This window comes from Orycteropus afer, unplaced genomic scaffold (assembly GCF_000298275.1).
Source record: "Orycteropus afer afer isolate SDZICR_OR568_19922 unplaced genomic scaffold, OryAfe1.0 scaffold00326, whole genome shotgun sequence".
Taxonomy (NCBI): Eukaryota; Metazoa; Chordata; class Mammalia; order Tubulidentata; family Orycteropodidae; genus Orycteropus; species Orycteropus afer.
This window is the reverse complement of record NW_006921913.1, coordinates 30158-43715: the sequence shown is the minus strand read 5'-3', so window position 1 is coordinate 43715 and position 13558 is coordinate 30158. Positions and strand designations below refer to the sequence as shown.

The 13558-nt window shown below is 34.6% G+C and overlaps 1 protein-coding gene across 1 annotated transcript in view; it reads right to left on the bottom strand.

Annotated features, from left to right (window-relative positions):
* RGS18 (regulator of G protein signaling 18) overlaps positions 1-13558 on the bottom strand; it is a 50117-nt gene that overhangs the window by 34450 nt on the left and 2109 nt on the right. The window lies entirely within an intron of this gene.

Genomic DNA, 13558 nt, shown 5'->3' with positions numbered 1-13558 from the left:
TACAATTGAATAACCATCAAAAAACTAAAAGCATATGGACAAAAAACACACCATGTAATCACACAGGAACGTTAACCAAAAAAAGAGCAAAGGGAAAAAGAAGAAGAAAAAACAAGAAAACCTGCAATATCTGGTGATAGAACACTAAGAGCAAAAAAATAGAGAAGGCGAATAATGAAGGAAATAAAAGTGGGAAAATCCAAAAATAAAAATAAGGAATGTGGTTAACCATGGGAAAAAAGGGGGAAAAAACTCTTAAATTTAGGGGAAAAAAAAAATTCAACCCTGCATAGGGAAAAGAAAAAAATGCTGAAAACTAGAACCTGGGAGGGGAAGATTAAGAATAATAGTAAAAAGGACAAAAGTATTATTAATAATAGTTGTTTTAAAACAGACAAATACAAGCAAACTAATCAACAGAAAAAAGAAAGTGAAAAAGAAAAAAAAGAGAAAAAAAATTGGTGGAGGACAGGGCAGGGCACCCACACTCTGTCTGAGCACACAGACTATGATGGAGTTCCTGTGGGCCCAGAAGGGAGGTGGGAGTGGGGAATGTCCACACCTCTGTTCAACAAGCCAGTGTGAGGAATAAGAATAACAGGAGGAATGTGGTACCTTTTTACTATTGCAGATCCGGAGTGTCCTTGGTGTTGCTGGAAAGCAGAACATGTTCTTAAGCCCCAGGAATCTGTGAGAGCGCTGTCTCTTTAAATATCCAAAATAGTTAAGCCACTTTTAAACCTTCCAAATGGTGGTGTCCTCCCGACTGGCAAAAGTCCACAGCTCAGCCTACCTTTCTCTTCACCTTCTCCGTTTGTTCCCCAGCCACCAGAGCAGTCCCCTGTGCAGTCCCTGGCTAGCAGGGCTGATTTTGAAGTTAATTCTTAGGTCCTACCACCACTCGGGAATCTCCAAGCTGTCTGTGCCATCAGGACAGCTCGGGATTGCTGCCAGACCACAACTTCATATGTCTCCTTTTTTTGGTATTTTCACGTAAATTATTCTGCTAGTTGGGGTTTAGTCCACTTCTATATCCTTCCCTCCAAGGATCAGGGTGCCTAAGATTATCTTCTGTGTCTGTGTTAACTGGTTTCCCTGTTCTTTGTTAAAGAGGGTCTGTCTGTGCAGTCTTTCTACCTAGTCGGCCATCTTGCCAGAATGGTCAAATTCTTTCCAGGTTAGGCAGTGGCTGTCGTCGCTCTGGGAATCAGGGACATCTGCCTGTTATGTGCTTTTTCCAGTGTTGATTTTTTGTTCCATATAATTTTCTGTGCTGAGCTTGTTTTGTTTATGAATCATGTTATCACTTCCTTCATTGCTGTTGTTTTAGTATTTGCTAAATATTTGTGTTGGTCCTTTTTTTTAATTTGATGTGAAGGTTTATCATTGTTCTTTGAGGTTATCCTGTGATTTACATATTTTTTCCCAAGTTTAGAACAGTCCTCTCTATCTTGTAATTGCCTTGAATTCCCTACCATTTATAAGTTCTGTAATTACACTAATTTTTCTTTCTTTTTGGTTGGTAGTTGTCCTCATTTGTCAATTGATGTCTCTGGTTCAATGTTTACAATCTTGTAGGCTTATTTACTTTGGACACTTCCTTAGCTAGGTTGGTTTCTGAGTTATGTCATCATGTGTGTTAATGGTCAGTTGTTGCTGGTTATTGTTTCTCTGTCCAAAGGACTCCTTTTAGGATCTCTTGTAAGGCTGGTCTTAACAAATTCTCTTAATTTCTGCTTATCTGGAAATGTCGTAATTTCACCAACATATTTGAGGGACAATTTTGCTGAGTACATAATTCTTGGTTGAAAATTTTTCCCTTTCAGGGTTTTATATATACCATCCTATTGTCTTCCCACCTGCATGGTTTCTGCCAAGAAATCCGAACTTAGTCTTATTGGTTGCTCCTTGTAGGTAGCTTTTGGATTTTCCTGTGCTGTTTTCAAGATTCTTTCTTTGTCTTTGGTTTTGGTGAGTTTGATGATAAGTCTTGGAGATTTTCTTTTGGGGCCTATCTTGTTTGGGGTTCATTGGATTTCTTGAATAGATATATTCTTATCTTTCATCATACCAGGAAAATTCTATTACAACAAATCTTCAACAAATTTTTTCTGTGGTTTTATTCCTCTCTCATGTTCTGGAATTCCAAAGACAAGTCAGTTATTCCTTTTGATGATATCCCACATGAACCATAGGCTTTTTTCTTTTTGTTTTGATCTTTCTTCTGATTGATTGATTGCTGTCTAAAAAAAGTATTGAGGTATTTGCCTTCAATCTCTTTCATTGATTAAATTCTACTCCTTTGCCCATTCAATGTGTTTTCTATTTTGGAAAATTTAGTATTAATCTTCTGGATTTCTATATGTAGGTTTTGTATCATTTCTAATTTTTCATTTATTTTGTCATTTTGTTCTTTTGATATCTTTTGAAATTGTTGTAGGGTTGTCTCTGTGTTTTCCTCAATTTTGTCAGTGTTTTCCTTGATCTGTTTCTCAATCCATTGAAGATACCTAAATATAATTCTTTTGAATTCCTTATGAGGGAGTTCCAATGCTGTGTCTTCCTCAGTGATGTGTTTTGGGTCTGTATCCTGGTGCCTTGTTTCTCCTGCTTTATCTTGCTTCTTTGTGTGGAGTGTCATGCTCTGGTGTCTCCAAGGCATTGTGATGTTTTTGTATTTATATTGTTTATATTTGATTGGTGATTGTATGTTGGAGTGACTTGCCCACAATTTTAATTTTCTTTGTTTTGTTTGTATGTTATCTATGTAAGCAGGGTACTGTGCTCCTCTATTCTCTAGTTGACAACACTTATACACTCAGCACCTGTCTCCTTTCCCATTGTCAGCCTCCTGTATGTCCTTGCCATCCTTGACAAACAAAGCCTATTTTTACGTCCCTGGAATCCAAATGAGAATGTTGTCACTTTAAAATCTAAAATGGTCACCACTTGTAAAGATTCAAAATGGCTGCGCCCTTAGTCACTTTAAATGTCAAAAATGGCTATCCCTTACAAACATTCAAAGTGGCTGTGCCCTCGGTCACTTTAAATATCAAAATGGCCACCACTTGAAAATGGCTGCACCCTCTGGACAGTGGAAAGTCCACAGTTCAGGTCGTCTCCCTTCTTGCTGTTTCCCTTCCTAGTCATAAGCCACCAGTGCAGTCATCCCTGCAACCCTTAGTGACCAAGGCTGATCTTTAGGTCAATTCTTAGGTCCCAACACAACTTGGAAATATTCAGGCTGTTGGTCCCATCAGAGTAGATGATGGTCCACAGATCCAGCTGTCTCTCTACTCACTGTTTTCATTCTGTTTTTCCACTAGTTGATGCCTAATCCACTTCTGTATACTTCCTTTCAAAGCTCAGGGTTCTGGGATTATCTTCTGTATCTCCGTCAGATGGTTTCTCTTTTCTTTGTTTAAGAGGGTATTTGTAGCTTGTCTGCCTATTCCTCCATCTTACTGGAAATCAATAGTTATGAATTTTTACATTTCTAACATTTTTAGAGAGTTTGAATGTTCTAGGCCTAGTGCTAAGTGTCATTTATATGCATTACTGATTTAATCCTTACAACAGACATCTAGAATATATCTTATATATTATTTCTCAAAGATAAGGAAACTGAGGTTCAGATAAATTAAATTGGACAAGATGTCACTTAAAAAACAAATAATAAAAAATTTTGCAGAAGAGTGTCCATCCCAGGAAGGCAATTCTTCTTGTAATAGGCCAAATAGTAGTACTACAAAGATGTTCATGCCCTATTCCTTGAATTTGTGAATATGTTGCCGTACATGGAAAAAGAGATTTTGCAGATGTAACTAAGGTTAAGAACTTTGAGACTGGTAGATTAGTTTGAGTTATCCAGGTGGGCCCAATGTAATCACATGAATCATTAAAAATGGAATAGTAGGGCAGAAGTGTGGGTTAGCAAGACAATGTGAGAAGAGCTTAGTCTTCCATTGCTGGCTTTGAAAGTGGAGGAAGCTTATTAGAAACTAAAGAATGTGATGACCCCTAGGATGCTTACTTTAAAGCTTGCAAAAAAATTTAAAAAATAAGGATGTTGGTCCAAAATTACAAAGAATTGAATTCTGCCAACAGTGTGAATAAGCAGGAAGGGGATTCTGATTTATTTGTGAGGGCTGTCCTGGACTCCTGACCCAGTGAACTGTAAAATAATAAATATCTGTTGTTTTAAGTTGCTAATGTTGTAGTAATTTGTTACAGCAGCCATAGGAAATGAATGCACTCTAATTTTGTTTTACATGTAATCATTTATTTCCTTTATATACAGAACTTATCTTTTTTTTTTTTTTTTTCATGAAGCAACATATTTTTTAACTTCTAAGCAATCTTTTGCATATACTAGGGTCCCAGAATTTTAATATTTAAGAAATCAGTAGTCAGAAACTGCCCTGAGAACTAATAGATATCCCTAAGCATCAGATATGGAATGATTACAAGCATTATGATGATGAAACAGTAATGTGGATCTTTTCCACATCACTGCTTCTGACATTTGCAGTGGAAGGATGGGGCAATTCTCACATTTCTTTTCCCCAGTAAATTGACTCACAGCACCAGAAGTTATGGTTAGATATTAGTGAAGAATTTAGAGAGACAAATGGAGGTCCGGCTCAATAAGAATTTGAGAATTCCTAAAATTGGTGAGCAAATTTCTAAACTTGTCTACAGTCCCTGGATGTCAGTGAGATAATCCTAAATCAAATATAACCTGGTTATGGAGAGCATAGCACTACGCAAAAAAGCTCTGGTATGATAGTGGATAAGGCATTTGGCTGCTAACCAAAATGTCAGTGGTTCAAACCCACCAGCTGCTCCGTGGAAGAAATATGAGGCAGTCTGCTTCCATAAAGATTTACAGCCTTTGAAATCAATGGGGGCTGCTAAGACTCAATGATCAACTTCATAGCAGTGAGTGAGTGAGTGAGCAACACTACTTGATTGCTGAATGAATTGGTAAACTCTGATCTTTGAGAAGAAGCAAGAAAAACCAATATGAGTGATATTTAACCACTCTTCTTATTTCTGTAGCTCTGTTAGTGTATGATTTTCACGATGTATTTCTCATACTGAGCAGTGTGCACTTCTCAAAACGTAAAAGTGAAGTACAAATGTTCAATAGTACTTTGAAACAATTTGATAGCAAATTTTCCCCAAATAATAAACATATACATAAAAATGTACATGTTTCAGCAAGAATTTAATGGTATTGCTCTATTTTTAAAACAAAATAGCTGTCAATTTGAATAACAAGGAATCAAACTTGCTTGTTTTACCCTAGCTTATTAGCATATAAGCACCCATAGATATTATGGTTCCTGTTTGATTTCCTTCTGATAATTCCTTTGACCCTTGCTTCTCAGTGCCTGAAATTGTAAAAACACAGTTGGGAACATTATATTCCTCAAGACTACATTCCTTTAATTTTGGAAAACTATATTGCAGCATCTTTTCCAGACTTCAGGTGAAGCTGGAACCTTAGACTGATGACTAGGCAATAGGCTGCATGAGCATCATTTGACTACTGACTGGCAGCACCTTGAAACTTATTCCTTTTCCACTCATGTAACTACCAAGACAGTTTTATTGAATAATCTCTGATTTTAGTTTTTTTTTTTTCCTCCTGTTTTCTTCTTTTTTATTGATTCTGAAAGGGTGAAGGAGACTAAGGTCTTTTAACACCTAAATTACAATTTAAATAGTGTTTCAAATGTGTGCAATGTATAGCTATTCTAAAGCAAAACCACAATAAAAAACATATATAGAATAACTGACTTGAACCAACCTTTAGCTAATCATGTAGCCATACTCTGGTGTCTGACAAGATTTTTTTTTTTTAATTATTATTATTATTAAGAGCTTTTCTGTCACTAAATCTTGAAGTGCAACAGAAAACAGTTGCTACCACACACATTTTCTTTCTCTTTTGAAGTTCTCAGATTATTTTTTTCCAAAAATATTAAAATCCATTTTTCACTTGGATCAGTTTCTCAAAAAATATTTTGTATTCTATCAATCTCCACTCATAGCGACCCCTCCTTGGGTTGCCAAGGCAGTATCTCTACAGAAGTAGATTGCCCAGTCTTCCTTCTGAGGCGTGGCTGATGGGTTTGAACCGTCAGCCCTCTGGTTAGCAGTCAAGTGCCTTAGGCACTACGTCACCAGATCTCCTTCAGAGGTGATAGGTTCTTTTATTTTCTAATGTAATTCTGACATTTCTTCTTTCTTATTATAAGATCAATTTCTTGGCAGGCTGTTCTTGGTAGCTGCTACGAGGTGAGGCAGATATCTGAAGAGTATTTATTGGTTAAATACTAGCAATCATTTGGAAGCAAGGCAATAAAATGATTATGAGAACATTTTCATAAGCTTTAATAGTTTTTAAAGGTAATTTTTAAAGTACAGATTGAAGATGTGTTCTGTTGGTATTAGGAAGATTGTGATTGCATGTTATTGTCTGTTTATGATTTAGATTCTATCTCTCCCCCTTCTTCCATAAGAGGTATTTTCTCTTGTCCTTGCTTGATGTTCTGTTACTATTTAAATGGAAATTTAAGTAAAGTGGCAAAATAAAATGTCTGAAATGTGAGAACAGTCTGTTCAAATTTAGGTCTAGCTTGGAAAGAAGAAACTCAGTATTTGTTTTATTGACTTTGTGGGTAACGTTGCACTGACTTCAGTGAAGGAAGAAAATTGGTATCAATTTGCTTTATCCATTTGCTATGTATAAGTATGGATTGATCAGTTTTTAACAAATTATTCATAAAGTTATTTAATAAGTTGTCAAGATTTATGAAGGAAATGTCCATTACTTTTCCTATTAATAGATCTCAATTCCAGTAAAATGTGTTGTACTGACACCTAAAATGGAATATAGGTATGCCAGGAAACTGAAATTGTCACTTACTTGTTTAAAATAATTCCTTCATCAATCTTTTAATTATTTGTGAACCACCTAGGATGAACCCAAAGGCTATGTTATACATATGATGCAATAATACTTACATTGGTACTAAATTTTGAATGTTTACTAAGGTTTCGACACATTACTGTGTGCCTTTATTGCAAAATTCCATTTAATCTCCATATCAACCCTATAAAGTTATCTTATTTTATCTATTTTATGGATGAAGAAGTTAGGTTCAGAGAGTTTGGTTTCCCAAAATTTTACAGCTAGTAAAAGACAACATGGGTCTGAGCCCAGGTTTGTCTCTGTAAAAACTATGATCCCTTTACCAATAAAATACCAAGAAGACAACTAAAAAAAGGTAAAGAATTTTGAAAGATGGAGATTAATGGAGAAGCCAGACACTCATATATCAAGGATGAAGGAAGGACAATTACAGGGGTGATTTATTTAGTCTAGAGCAGCAGAAGAAAATCAGCTTGCAAGGAATTCAGATAGTAGTCTTCCAAAAAAAGAACATAAACATTATGTAAAACATGTTATTGTTGTTTGCTCTCCAGTTAATATCTATTCATAATGACCCTATAGGACAGATTAGAATGGTTAGATTACATTATGCTATAACCTTTTCAGGAGCATATTGCTGGGACTTTTCTCTTGCAGAACCACTGGTGGGTTTGAACCAGTGACTGTTCATTTAGCAGTCAAGTGCTTATCCATTGTGTCACCAAGCCCCTAACTCACAAAACATAAGTGCAGACTATCTACCAGCCACCATGCTCAGAAATACATGGAAACACTGCTGGCTATCATGGTTAGTCTTCAATTAAATATGATCATTCAAAAGTAAGTCACAGAAGAGTGCTATGAGTGCTCATGATGAGTTCACCAAAATGAATGATATCTCTGACATGAATATACTAGTGAAGAATCATTATTAATGAAATAAATGAATTAATGATGAATGAGAAAGTAGTTCATTTAAAGTTGCAAGTAAATTATTATTATAATATATATTATACAAGATTATTCCAGCACATTAACAATTTTCTATTATTTTTACCCACTTTGGGCAGCTGCACCAAGTCAGGTCACAATAGGACCATTCTTACACAGAGGTGGTAGCTTACTAAACAGTCCTTTAGAAGGCTGCGGTGGTGAATGCAGCTGCCAAACGTGCTTGATATAACCTGGGATTAGAATTCACACTGTAAGAAGCTGCCTCAATGTGTCATACAAATATGAAATGCTTATAATTGCATGTTTCTAAATTCAAACTCTGGCATCTGTTGGAGTATTTTTCTTATGCCAAGAAACCAAATGAAACAAAAAGTCAAGAAACTCTGAAGTTGGAAACTCAAGTACAGTATAATCTCTTAAATACTAGGTTGTACTGTTCCTCTTTTCATATTTGGCTTCATGAATCTTGACCTGGCATAGAATGCTGTACCATCTTTTGCAATACTGGTTTATTTATGCAATACATTTATAATTTACATTGGATATTATGTACTGGTATTCTTTAGATAGATTAGATAATTGAGTGTTTGCTATGGGTAGGCTTGATAAAAAAATTTGACTTTGCACAACACTGGAATCTCTTAAGTGGCTGAAAATTGGTAACTGAAAATTGGGAAGAGCAGCTTGAAAAGCCACAAGATGAAAAGGGTAAGGGGAAGTACTTATTTCCTTCCTCAAAAAAGAAATATGCATTTTCTTGCAGCCCTTACTGAAAGTAAGTAATCACTATTTTCCACAGCATAATCAGTTCATATTAGAGAGTGAAATGACTTACTTATTTTTCTTTTAGTTTATATATTATTCTTAGCATTAATCTCAGTACAACCACAATTGGGGCTTAAAGGTCCAAGTAAATATTCATTAATAAAAACATTAAAACTACTGTAATTATTTGTAATGTCTGGAAAGAGTACAGAGGGAAAATTGAACATAAATAGTTATGTTGTATTGGGGAGATTTTCTCTTTGATAGCGACTCTCTTCATGGGAAATAATATTCTTTTCAAAATTTCAGTTATTAACTTTGTGAGATAGTTCAGGAATCTCCATATGTAACTCAGGAGCCCTGGTGGTGTATGGTTAAGAGCTTGGCTACTAATCAAAAGGTCTGTGGTTATAACCCAGCAGATGTTCCATGGGAGAAAGATGTGGCGATCTGCTTCTGCAAAGATTTACAGCCTTGAAAATTCTAGGGGGCAGTTCTGCTCTGTACTATAGAGTTGCTATGAGTCGGAATTGATTCAATGACAAAAAGGGTTTTTAGATGTAACTCAGTCACTCTTTCCATACTCTAGATATGCACCCATAAATCCTTGAAAAAATTATGAAAAGGTTTACAAGCACACTTAACAAGTTCAAACTCTAACCTGTTATCTTGTTTTTCTTTTTCTATTTTTCATCTATAAAAGGCACCATTATTTTCTTATTTTATAGGGAATAAAATCTAAAGATCTTTGACTTATTCCTTCTCCTCATCTCCCATTTTTTCATCTCTTCACCCTACAATAGACGTACAAATTCTGCCAGGTACCCTGGTACCAAGTTCATCCGTTTTCCTTTCACAATGGCCTTTACTCAGAGGTTTGTTACTATACATTTACTGCCACCTCATACATAGTTTGCATTACATGTGTAGGATTCTACCTTTCTATCCATCTGAGTTAGCTTTATAGCACACACTCTTCCAAATTCTGTCTCAAACTTGGTTTTCACAGCCCTTTGCCTCAATAAAAGTAAAACGCTTGCCTTTTCAGATTGCACCATAATTGTTTCTTTTTTCCTAGCCTTTTTTTTAATTTTCCTCTGCCAGTAATTTCCTTTTCTTCTGCCTGTTGAATTATTATACACATATACTTAATCTCCTTTAATGATTTGATAATTCTACATGATAAATTGAATTTCCATAGCATTTAAAAAAATATCTAGCCAATTATTTTCAGTTAGACTTTATTCAACTTCATCCTTTCACTTTTAAGTATGTTTTAAACAAAACCATGTAAATATATAAATACACACACATAGATGTGTTTGTCTGTGTGTGTGAAGTGTACTGGAATTAATTGAGTTCTTAAATTTAAATTGGTAACATTTACTTATATAAAGTTACTCATTGAGAAATTAATGAAAACTAAGTTTATAATTGAATATTATGGATGACAGATATAGTCTGATATCAGTTTTTGGTTTATTACTGTTTATCTTTTTTATTGACTGCTAACCATAAGGTTGGCAGTTAAAATCCACCAGCCACTCCTGGGAAGGAAAGTTGGGCAATCTACTTCCATAGTGATACCGCCTGGGAAGCCCAAGGAGGAGTCACTATGAGTTGGGTCCGACTCCATGGCACATAACAACAACAATAACATTTAGAAATTGATACATTATTATAAACTAAAGTTCTCATATTGTTCAAAGTTTTATGGTTTCTATCTAATGTATTTTTTTTTAATTTTGAAAATAATTAAACTATATTTTAAGAATGAAATTGAACAAAAAAGTGGAAGCTTAAGAACAACTGCATGGATCTTTTCATTTTTCTGGGACTAAAACCAATGATCTCTCTGTTTTAGTCTTGTCTACCTATTGTCTAAACCACTCTTCCTTTTGCAAGTATGCTGTTCAATACAGGGTATGTTATCTTTAGTTCCCTAAATGAATTGCTCTATTTTATGCCTTCATGAATATATTGCTGTTCCATTGTCCATCTCAATTTCTATTAATCCCCTAAAACATAGGGTAGGAACCATCCACTCTGTGGCTCCATTCTAGAAGGTGCTAATAATCAGTTTACAGTTATCTTAATACTAATAACTTTTATCAAACTGAATAATCACATTTTATTGTATCTTATTCAATTTATCACTTCATTTCCTGTTTGCCTAAATCTGAAAAAAAAAAAAAAAACCCAGACATTTGAGAAATTTAACCATTTAATCAAAGGAAGATTCTACAAAATTTGATAGAGTAAAACCTTTTCTTGATGTGTGTGTGTCAATTTTGTCAATCTTTCTCTTAAAATGTGTGTGTGTCTATGTGTATCATTTACCTAAAATCAAGTCAATAGAAATAAACTGAATTTTAAGGATTTTAATCCAGAGACTTTTTCAGGTATTTTTTCTTACTTTGCAGCTTAGTATTACAATAAGCATTGCAATTAAAATAATGATACATTAATCATATAGGTTGGATTCAGGAGTATTCACAGCATAAAACTTAAACATTGAATATAATCTAATTAGCACTTTGATCATTAGAGAGAGAGATAATAAAGTTCTAACAGATCAATGCTGATTTTTGTTACTGCTCCTGCTTCCTCTTGATTCCAAATGCTGACATTTTTCAGGTCTTTAATATTTCCACCAGTCGAGGGAAATCAGTGGTTGATTCAATTTTGTCCATTTGCTTTTGACTATTTGTAAAACAGAATGATTATAGGATGCTAGGTAGAGATTTGTTGTAGTTCGAATTATTCTTGATAAGTCTTTCTTTTCTTTGCAAAGGAACCCTGAACTAGTTCCTAACAACATTTTTTTTTTTTTTTTAATATGAGCTCTTAATATTTACCAGGGAATGTGCTGGGTTTGAGGATCCACAGATGAAAAGACTTCTGCTTCCTTTTAATAGTCAAATTACCTAAAATGAATTCTATTTCTCTTTTTCTCTCCATGTTCTGACTAGTGAAGAGACTAAAGGGCAGAGATGTACCCAAATATTTGGAAATAAGGGGATATAAGAGAAACAAATTTTTTATGGAATGATGTATGGAGGAAATTTTGACATAGCTTGTTGTAATTAGCCGATTAAGAACAGAAAAAGACCTGAGCCAAAATGGTGGTAGTGGACATAGTGAAGATAGACAGATTCAACATATACTTGTCAAGGATTTTAACATAGCTGGGAAATGATTAGATATTGGGAATGAGGGAAGGTGAGTAGCTGAAAATGATTATTTAAGTTACTCTTTTACAAGGCAGTGGGTTAGTAGCATTAATGTGAAATAGGGAAAGGAGGAGGAAGGAACAGACTATATTTTTGCCAGCATAAACGTCTGCTCTCACCACTATTCTCCATTCTTATTGATTACATACTTGTCTAAATTTAAGACTTTAATTGTCTACATACACTTTTCTTTCTGAGGCAACATTTGGATTGGTGATCTATTTTAAGAAGAAGAGAGAAAGTTTTCAAGTCTAGTCTGGAGAAATAGCATTCTGAATATGAGCAGGGACTATAAATAGGTCACTAAGACCTTCAGAGTTGGACTGTTTTTAAGGAGGAGGGAAAACAGAAATTGGACATGAACAAGAAAAGTTGATGTTCCATCAAATGCAGTACTGTGCTTTAGCCTAATTACAAGTGCTCTACTCGCAGAGTCTCTGACAACAGGAACTACTTCTTACAGTAGAAATCTCGAAATGTGAAATACACTAGCAAATGTTGTAAACAGCTGTTATTATAATAGTCTGGTGAACCTCATCTTGGAATGGTTTCGGAAAGACTGAGAAAGGTTTCTGATTCAGACAAAGAATCAGGTAAGGAATGGGAAAAATTTGAGGTAAATTAAAACTGTGGGCTTGAGAAGATATATTGGTATTTGGATAGTGATGATGTGTTAACTTCTGCAACTGACTCTGACTGATTCAGTTTAAACAATATGCCCTGTGGTTACCTAGCCCCATCACCTCCTCTGTTCAAGTTAACAGTTTTGTTCTTGCAAAGAAATCATGTATTAAGTAAAGACAAATATCTCACTAACCTATTTTATGTAAATTGACCTTAAACAGCAGCAGTCTAGGCAGTCTATCCTCTAACCCTTACTTTCTTTTAAGGTTGGTAAGCCAACAGGAATGCAGTATTTTTCCTCACTTTCAATCTCATCTACAAAGTTTCACCTTAAGTCCTCACCTATGTCACCACTTGGCTACAAAATTCTGTTTTAAAAACAGATGACAAAGATGATGGTCATAGAGAATAATATTTATAAAACCAAAAGAAAAAATCTTACTCTTTTTTTTGAGTTTTTTTCTGGATATCCATCTAAAGAACTACTTTAAATTTTAGATAACCTTAACAGTATAAATGATAAATTATTTAGAATTCATTAAAATATGAAGAGTTTTGTAGGAACTCTGGTGGCACGGTGGTTAAGGGCTCTGCTACTAACTGAAAGATCAGTGGTCCAAACCCACCAGCTGTTTCTGTAAATGTGACAACTTTGGAGTCACTATGGGGAAGTTGTACTCTACCCGATAGGGTTACTATGAGTCAGAATTGACTCCATGGCACACAGCAATAAAGAGTTTTGTACAAATCAGAAAAATTAAAAATGTGATTTTTTTTTTTTACTACAGTACAGAGAAATATTACTATTTTAGTTGTATTTAAGGAATTTTTAATAAAACGACAATATGTTTAAAAATCTTTTCTTCAGTTGACTATTCATCTAGAGTCTTCTGTTAAGAATTTCAAAGTACTATATAAAATACAAATCATCAAGAACCATTATTTTTTATGACAGGCAGTTTTGTATAATTATATATATATATATATATATTTGTTGTTGTTGTTGTTGTTTGCCGTGTAGTCGGCCCCGACTCATAGC